At 39.9% G+C, this 9,674-nt stretch overlaps 1 long non-coding RNA gene across 2 annotated transcripts; it reads right to left on the bottom strand.

Annotated features, from left to right (window-relative positions):
* Positions 1-1,538: 1,538 nt before the first annotated feature.
* Positions 1,539-8,101, bottom strand: LOC131243269 (uncharacterized). 2 transcript variants are annotated; one of them, XR_009169980.1, is made up of 7 exons: positions 7,582-8,101; positions 6,377-6,453; positions 5,766-5,821; positions 5,596-5,653; positions 4,386-4,448; positions 4,050-4,152; positions 1,539-3,588 (listed from the first exon to the last, which is right to left on the bottom strand). It is a non-coding gene; the product is annotated as an uncharacterized LOC131243269 (long non-coding RNA). The 2 variants fall into 2 exon arrangements; XR_009169979.1 differs by having other exon boundaries at positions 5,596-5,821.
* Between the last annotated feature and the right edge of the window lie 1,573 nt (positions 8,102-9,674).

Below are 9,674 nucleotides of genomic sequence, written 5' to 3' on the forward strand. Positions count from 1 at the left end.
CTTAGATGGGTATGGTGGGGCAGGCCTCACCGTGTGGAATCCACTCCAAACATTAGGCATGTACTAGAAATTTAGTCAAGACCCATAAGTGATTTATGTGAACCACACCTAGTGAAAAAGTTTTAATGTTGGCTGTCCACTACACTATTTTCACTCATATGACCCACCTGATGGCTGATTTTTTAGCTTCATACCAAAAATTTCGCCAATCACCTTACATTCGGAGTGGATTTCATAGATTCATCAACGTTGGCCAACCCGCAAGTTGGTGTTCGTGGCCCCACAATGATGTTGGCTGTCCACTACACTATTTTCACTCATGCTGTCCATCCATTTTTCCATCTCATTTATGCCATTGGCCCAAAAAAAGAGAGGAAGATCCAAATCTCAGGTGGACCACACCCCAGGAAAACAGTTGGTGATTGAATGCCTGCCGTTAAACACTTCCAAGGGTCTACTGCAATGTTTATTGGCCATCTAATCAAATTGATTATGTCATACAAAACCTGGATTAAAAGGGAAATACAAATTATCAGCTTGATACAAAACTTTTTATGGTTTCCATGAAATTTTAAATGGTGGTAGTTCAATCAACACTGTTTCCTGTGGCGTGGTCCACCTGAGGATTGGATCTTTCCCATGTTAAGGCTTATGCACTAAAATTATATGAAAAAATGAATGGACGTCATTGATAAAACACATGCATCATGGTGGGGCCCACCTTGCACTTCCAGCACCAATCAGTATGCTTTGCTCGCAAGACGTCAGGTCGGCAGCAGGAGATGGGCCGGGAGAACCAAGAAGGGCTGCGGTGGGCCCCACCATAATATGTACGTGAAATTTGCTTCAACCAGTGCATGATTGGGACACACATTAGCAGAAACAGTGAGGGACCCACCATTCAAACTGTTTCACTCTATGTCGCCCACAAGAATCAGGTACGGGCATAAATAAACTTTGGTTCCCATATATGAATTTTCACAATGTAGATACTGGTTGTAGTGGATTTCACATAAACATCATGGTGGGCCCTATACAATTTCAATGGTGGTCATCCCCCTCCCACTGTTTCCTTTTGTATAGCACACTTGAATCAAGAATCTGCCTGACCTATGAGCCCTATCTATGCTAAATTTCCCTCATTGACCTAGTGGTCGGAACGGATTTTTTAACGCAACATGGTGGGGCCCACCGCTAGCCCTTCCAAACTCTAATTGACTGGGCTGGGCTTATAATCCATTGTAAATGGTCCAGACCAGCTCCTATTTGAAAATGAGGCTTGAATTTTAAGCCTAAGCCTGACCCATAGCAGCTAGACCCAAAAGCCCGACAGGTAAGGTTGCAAATGGGATCGGTCGGGTTGGGTCTAGGGGCACCTTGTATCTAGACCCGACCATATAAGAATCCACAGAGTTTTGAATTTAGACCTGACCTATTAAAATTCAGGGCCAATTTAGGTCAGGTCGAAATTAAATAATCCACTTGGAGTTTTGGACCTAAACTTGACCCATTAAAATTCAGAGCCAATTTAGGTCAGGTCAAAATAAAAAGCAACCGACTCACTAATTTAATGGGTCAACACTGGCCCTCTATCTAAATCTGACCCGTTTATCACAAGGGTCGCATTAAGGTCGGTAGGGATGTCAATGGGTACGTGATGAACCCAACTCAATTTTAAGGAGCTCAAGTTCAATAAATTGGACCCAAGAAATCAAGTAGAGTCCATACTTTTCTTGGTTATTTTATTTTGGGTTTTGGGTAGAGTCAAGTCGGGTCATTTGGCTCAACCCATTAAAAACCTATGGGTAGGAAGGGTTCAACCCAGCCCAGCTCGAACACGAACCACTACCCAATTAGTTTGGCCTGAACCTACCTCAAAAGTAGGTTGGGTCAGTTAACCTGGAAGCCAGCCTGACCTAGGTCTAAGGCCAACCCATTTCAAATCAGAGCTAGGCCTGTCAATGGGTCTATATTAGACCCAAGCCCAACCCATTCAGGTCAGGAGCCAAAGCCCACAGGCTAATTTGGCCTATTCATTGCCTAATGCAAGGTACAATTCTTGTAAGCAGAATAAATAGCAGGCAAAGTTCAAAAGTAAAATGTTTTCCTTACCTTCGTTAATTATTTCATATCCCGTTGTCTTCATGTTCTTTGGTAGAGTAGCTGGAAAAGAAAAAAAGAAAGAACGATAGAGAGTTAAGCACGCAAAACCAAGAATATAATTTGGTAACTTTGCATGAAACTTCTTGGGCAATTATAGGGCTCCAGCTCTCAACAAGTGCAATTTTCTCATGCGTACACATGGAGCCCATGTTTTGATGATCTAGACCATCAATCTGATGAACCCCACCATGAATTCCAGATAGAGTGAGCAAACTGGATTATGGGTCATTGCAATTCACATTGCTATTTTTAGTGACCCACAATCCAAAGAACCAGGATCTCTCCATTTGGAAGACAATCAATGGCCTAGAAATTGTATAATGAAAAGCTACAAGAAAGGTCCACATTCAATGAAAAATGGACCAACAATTGAACAGTTACAAATATTCCAATATGGGAGGCTTTCGGGGTGCCCCAAATCATGGCCTCACACAAGGAATCTTGATACATTAAAAAAAAAAAAAAAAACTGTATCTTGCGTGACGTGTTTTAGGTGAGAAATGTGTTTTAGGATAAAGAGAATCATGCATAATCATCATCTTTAGGACTTACACCATATCCTTAGCTTATAGTTTGTGCAAGGGGAGCCCACTGATCACTAACCCAAAACATTCATCAAAAGGGGCCCAATGTGTATGTGAGATTACCAAAGCATCAACTTGATTGGGAGATTGTACTCATCCAATCTTTGGCATTTTTTGTTGAATGCAGATCACCACAAACAATGTATTTTCTAGACACTGATCAAGGGTGAAGAATATTCTCATCAAAGGGTGTTTTGAGGGGATTCCTCATCCATGGTGGGACCCATTAGATGAACCATCTCGATAACTGATCCATGGACTACATTTTTATAAACTCAAGGCTCAAAGCATATGGTACATATATCATCGCCCGATGATTCTATAATTCCTCAATTTTTCATACAAAAATAAGAAGTCAATTGATCATTTACCTCTTTTCCATGCCCTAATCTTACAAGCAATCAAGTGATTAGAGAGTGCCAAAATCATGTGCGGTTGTTTCTAGAAGCCTATAAGCTGGTGCAAAACTTTCAACAAAAGAAAGTCGGGAGTGATCAAGATCTTACTAGGAAGAGTAGTGTTGTCAATAGACTGGGCTTGGGCCACACGATATCAAAATTTTGAATAGGTCCAGCCCATCAGGCTTGGACCAAACAGTTCAAAATTCAAGTTGTAGCCAACCCCAAGCCCAGCATGTTGATAGTCCTAAGGATGAGTAGGAAGATTGTAAGAAAGGAATTTCATAGATGGGAGTCTCCAAATAGCATCTGCCTTCGTTACATGAGGGTAGATACAGTCAGTGCACACAATGAATCATTTGTGCCTGTGACCATAAATGTTCAACTTCCAAGAGTTGCTTCTCAAAATTACGCTTTTGTTGTGATGTTTTTTCTTCTTTAGTCTGCGCATACACAACAAAGCTATCATCAAAATACAGCGTGGATTTGTAATAATTTTCTGAAATAACCTTGCAACCCAACAAAAATAACAAACAACATAAACAATTATAGAAGGAAACTATAAAGCAGGTCCAAACTCATTGTAACAAAGGTTGGCATTAAGTTCATCAAACAATAGTTGGTTTTAGCTCTCCAATGTACTTGGTCAATAATTTTACTTCCTGAACATGAAAAATATAGTTTTATTTATTTTTCGGTTACAACCAATCAATTTATTGAAAAATGATGTATAAAAAATATCCATTTAGGCAATGGATATGGATCCCAATAAAAAGCAAACCTGATGAATGCTTTGCTAAGATGGCCAAGGAATTCACTTCTCTTGACACATGCTTAAAGGAAAATATAAATTCAATTGGACTCTTATTTGGTAAAAGGATATCCAATTGACAAAATGACTCACCCCACGCCAAAATCCTATCAAGGCACCGTGACAAATAAACAGCTCCTCAATCACCCGATCAAAGATATGTGCCAGAGGGAGATAAACAAGCATCCTCATTCATCTGTAACACATTCCGAGAACAAAAATATAAGATACGCTATCAAGACCAAAACAGTGAATCAGCCACACATCTTTACAATAGTACCACTTAACGCTACAAGTTCAAGAAATCATAGTAAACATACTGAAAACCCGTGAATCTAGATATTTTCCTACACTAGGTAAAGACATCATCAAATCAATAATAGCATAATCAAATTGTTAAAGATGACACTTATCATGAAAGAAACATACCAACTCATCCTTATATTAGTTATTAGGAAGGCTTTCTTGTTGCCAACATCCACCATCTTCCACCTGCTCCAACTAAGGAGGAAACTGTTGTATGAAGTTGGTAAAAATTCCATCAACACAAAACACAAAAAAACATAGAAAAAAAAAATCACTTTGCCATTTGGAGGAAAGTGCAAATGACAATTTTGCATGCTTTAAATCCGACTCTAATACACAATCTCTACCATCCCTCTCTCTCATCCATCAAGTTCTAATATGAAAGATAATGAATTCTCTCTCTCTCTCTCTCTCTCTCTCTCTCTCTCTCTCTCTCTCTCTCTCTCTCTCTCTCTCTCTCTCTCTCTCTCTCTCTCTCTCTCTCTCTCTCTCACACACACACAACCCACCCACTCTGTGTGCAGCTCAGAACCTCTCTCTCTCCCTCTCTCTCTCTCTCTCTCTCTCTCTCTCTCTCTCTCTCTCTCTCTCTCTCTCTCTCTCTCTCTCTCTCTCTCTCTCTCTCTCTCTCTCTCTCTCTCTCTCTCTCTCTCTCTCTCAGCTTTTCTCAAGATGAGGAGGTGGGGATATAACACTAATAGGGTTGTCAACACGCCGGGCCTGAGGATGGGTTTGAACCAGGTCTATTAGAATTTCTTTTGCATTTGCTAGGCCCGAGCCCATCCCATTCAGTTCTAAACAATAAGGCTGTACTAAGCAAGGTGAGGGGAAGGGAAAAAACAGAGTGAGAAAAATGGGAACGAATAAATTAAAGGGCCTCATTTAGAAGAACTCCGAATCATTATTGGCTCCACAATTTGAGTGAAACCCATCCATCCACTTGGTGTCTAGGTCTGAACATAATACAAAAAGAGCACTGAGAAGGATACTATTTTCCAGATTTTGGTGCTTAATTAATTCAAGTATCATAAAAATTTGGATGTTGCTTTATTCAACATGCACAGCAAGTCCAATGTTCCATAAGCTGAAAAATAGCACAATTTTCTACAAAGCTTATACCCATGCAATGGTAGCAATCACAAGCAATAGGGTGTAAAATCACATGCAATTGTTTCTAAAAAGCTTATACCCATATGAGATTATGAGATGTTGAATATTCCTCCTTCAAACTAGAGAGATGTCAACTCTAACATTTCCCAAATCGATTCCTATACCGATCGAAGACGTATAGCAGCTCTAAAAAGAAATCACAGACATTAAGGTTGGAAGTTACCTGCTGGGTGTATGTTAACTACTGGCCCCCACAAGCAGCCTTCTCATTTTTCTCTTCACTGCATCACTTAACACATACCATCATCAAAGGAAAACTTCCAAAGGATAGGCAAAAAAAAAAAAAGGATAGAAATATTAAAGACTTTGAAGATGGGAGGTATAAATGCATACTGCATCATTTAGAACAGATTCTCCAAACACCAAAGGTTCATATATGTACCAAGTTCCTGCACATAGAAAGCACAATCCCATGTTGAGATGGCTTACATTAAAGCTAAATCCATGTGATATGCCCCATGAACAACAAAGGTACTTAACAAGACCATCATTCTCAACCACCTAGAGAAAAGCAGAACACGGCTCTCAGACTTATCTAAATGACAAAAAATAAGAATAATAAATAAATAAATGATCCAATAATCAATCTTCCAGGGAAGTATCAATAACTCCTCTTCAGATATGGAATGAGTAACTCCACTTGGTATATGGCATGAAATTTCAAGTGGCTTAATTCAGACATGTAGATGAGTTTAGTGAAATTGATAGATGCATAGATACATGGGGAAATAGGTTATGTGAATGGGTATAGGTGCACATAACTAGTAGCTCTCTAATGTTTTTTTTATATCAAAGATGTCAAAGCGAGATGCTATTTTTCTCATCTCTACAACCTTCGACAACAAATGCAATCAGATTGATACAAGCACATGTAAAAATAGACATATTAGACAAATAAAAAGACCAAAAAATGAATTTTTTAGGTGAAAAGTAGAAATAGCCACCTGTCTGGATCTCTCAACTTCACGCTTTCACCCCTTGATTGCTTGATTTTCTTGAGAAAAATCTACTTTCTTTGCACCTATACTTCCAGGACACCTAATCAGATATCATGGAATAGTATATTACAAATATGCACATGAAAATTGTAATAAGGTGTTGCACAAATTAGACCACAAACATACCTCCTCGCACTTAGTAGGTTTTGTTTTTCTCTCTGTCAATAATGTATGGTTCTTGACTCTAAAGCATATGGGTTTTGTAATAATGTATGGTTTTGTTTCCACCTCTAGGTCAAGTCGATGTCGAAATCAAAGCAATCGTCCCATACATTTAATGGGTTGATAATGCCCCCCTAACCCATATCTCACCCGTTTATCACATGGGTCGCATTAGGGTAGTAGGGATGTCAATGGGTACCCCATGAACCTAACATCAAACCATATACGATTTTAACGAGTTCAAATGGTTTGTCTAGTGGAGGAGTGCCTCCTACTTAACTCATGTAAGAATCTAATTGGATTTTTGAAAATAGGTTGGGACAACTCGAGGGACACCTCGTGAGCAACCCATGTAAGAATCTAATTGGAGTTTTTGACCTAGACCTGACCCATTAAAATTTAGGTCCAATCAAGGTTAGGTCAAAGTCGAAATCAAAAGCAGCCAGCCCATACATTAAATGGGTTGATAATGGGCCCCTGACCCAAATTTGACCCGTTTATCACACGAGTCATGTTAGGGTTAGAAAGCCTATCGATGGGTACCCAAAGTCAGATACCCAATGAACCTAAGTAACATCAAACCCAATCCAATTTTACAGAGTTCAGGTCTAATAAATTAAACCAGTTTAGAAATTAGGTCTGTTCAGGTCTAGACAATGGATTTATCTATAATTTTTTTATTTTATTTTGGGTTTTGGGTTGGGTCAAGTAAGGTAAATTCTCTCTTAGTAGTGAAAATTTAGGAATAATTGGGAGATGGTCGCCCACTATTGATTATTTATTTTATTTTTTTGAAGGGGCCACCATAATGTATATATGAAATGAAATCCACTTTGTCCATTACACTCAATGCCAAAAAATCGGGTGGGCCCACTAAAAGGAAAAAAAAAAGTTAAGAGATACATCCATCCTTGACGTTTATAGGGTCGACAGTAATGATTATAAGAAATCCGCACCAATCTTTTTAGGCCTAGGACCAAAAAACATACCTATACATTGGGTGATGCACATGTCCTCTTAAGCCACCCACTCCTTGCTTGCATGTTGAACCTCAACTTCCATTCACAAATCTCCATGCGAAAGGTACCCAATGATAATCAATTAAATTAATGGTGTGGCGTATTGGAAAACTTTTAGAAAAAAAAACTTGCATGCTTTCTTAGTAACCGGACCAGGCAGTATTGCTAGGATTGTCAATGGGCTGGGCTGGGATGACAAACTTCCAGGCCTAGCCTGCCTTGGGCCTGCTTTGGGTTGTGGTATTTGGCCTGAGGGCCAGGCTCGGACTTAAATAGGGCTGAAAGTCGGGTGGGTTGGTTGGGTTGCTGCTCAACCCTAGCCCAACCCAAGGTTCCTATATCTCAACCCTAACCCAACCCAACATAACCTCGGGTTGGGAATTCTCAACCCAAACCCAACCCAAGTGGGCTCAGTTGGGTGGATACATGCTAATATTTTCTTTATTACATTAGTCTATTACATTTCAATACACATCTTATTTTTGTAACTATGATTTTATTAATTATATGTAGTTATTTATCATAAAGAACTTCATTATTTTTTAAACAAACAAGCTAAAATAGAGAAGTACTCATTTAAAAGTCATGTTGTGTAAATTGACTCGGAAATGATGTGGGCCAATGAAACCCAACGGCACTGGAATTTCACATTCCTTCGACACAGACAATCCACACTCAATTATAATTTATAACTTATATATCGATTGGGTTCGGGTTCTAATTTATAAGTAACTTATACATCGATCAGGTTTGGGTTCTAATTTATAAGTAACTTATATATCGATCAGGTTCGGGTCGGGCAACCTGAGCTCGACCCAAGTTTTATCGGGTTGGTGTTTTTATAGCTCAAGCCCGAGACTGAACCCGATACATCCTGCCTGAGCCCAACCCAATGTCGGGTCAGTTAGGTTGAACAAGCCCAACTTTCAGCTCTAGGCTTAAAATCCAAGCCTATTTTTCAATTGGCCCCACCATGAGGATCACCTAGAATCTTCCTATCCACTCTAAATCATGGTGGGGCCAGAGAAGTTCCATACGTTAAAAATTGTGTTGTGTGGCACGTATTTGTGGGTGAGAAAATCGTGAGCTGGTGTCATCCGTTTTCTTCTCTTACCTGTAAATGTACTGCACCAGCAAGCACCTAAATTTCTTGACATGTGAAATTTACAATGGTGCCATAGAAACTCACTGTTGGGCCTACAAAGGTTTCAACAGTAATTCGTTCAATCCTCAACAGCAATGACGTGGACCAAAGATAATGGACAACACAAAATACTTAGATGGGTATGGTGGGCAGGCCTCACCGTGATGAGTATGTGGAATCCACTCCAAACATCAGGCATGTACTAGAAAGCTAGTCAAGACCCATAAGTGATTTATGTGAGCCACACCAAGTGAAAAAGTTTTGATGGTGGCTGTCCACTGCACTATTTTCACTCATATGACCCACCTGATGGCTAATTTTTTAGCCTCATACCTAAAATTTTGTCACTCACCTTAAATTCAGAGTGGATTTCATATATTCATCAACGTGGGCCAATCCGCGAGCAGGGACCTTGCTAGTTGTTGGTGCTCGTGGCTCCACAATGATGTATTTGTTTCATCCATGTTGTCCATCTATTTTTCCATCTCGTTTACCACATTGGCTAAAAAACAAGTAAGATCCAAATCTCGGGTGGACCACACCACAGGAAAACAATGGGTGATTGAATGCCTGCCATTAAACACTTCCTAAGATTAAAAGGGAAATACAAATATCAACTTGATCCAAAACTTTTATGGCGTCCATGAAATTTTAAATGGTGGACATTCAACCACCACTGTTGCCCGTGGTGTGGTCCACCTGAGGATTGGATCATTCTCATGTTAAGGCTCACACGCTAAAATTATATGGAAAATGGATGGACGTCATGGATAAAACACATGTTGGGGCCCACATTGCACTTCCAGCACCAATCAGCATGCTCTGCTGGTAGGACGTTAGGTCGACAGTAGGAGATGGGCCGGGAGAACCAAGAAGATGGGGCCCATATTACGATGGGCTGGTGGTGGGCCCCACCATA

Source organism: Magnolia sinica, chromosome 4, assembly GCF_029962835.1.
Source record: "Magnolia sinica isolate HGM2019 chromosome 4, MsV1, whole genome shotgun sequence".
In the NCBI taxonomy this organism is placed as follows: Eukaryota; Viridiplantae; Streptophyta; class Magnoliopsida; order Magnoliales; family Magnoliaceae; genus Magnolia; species Magnolia sinica.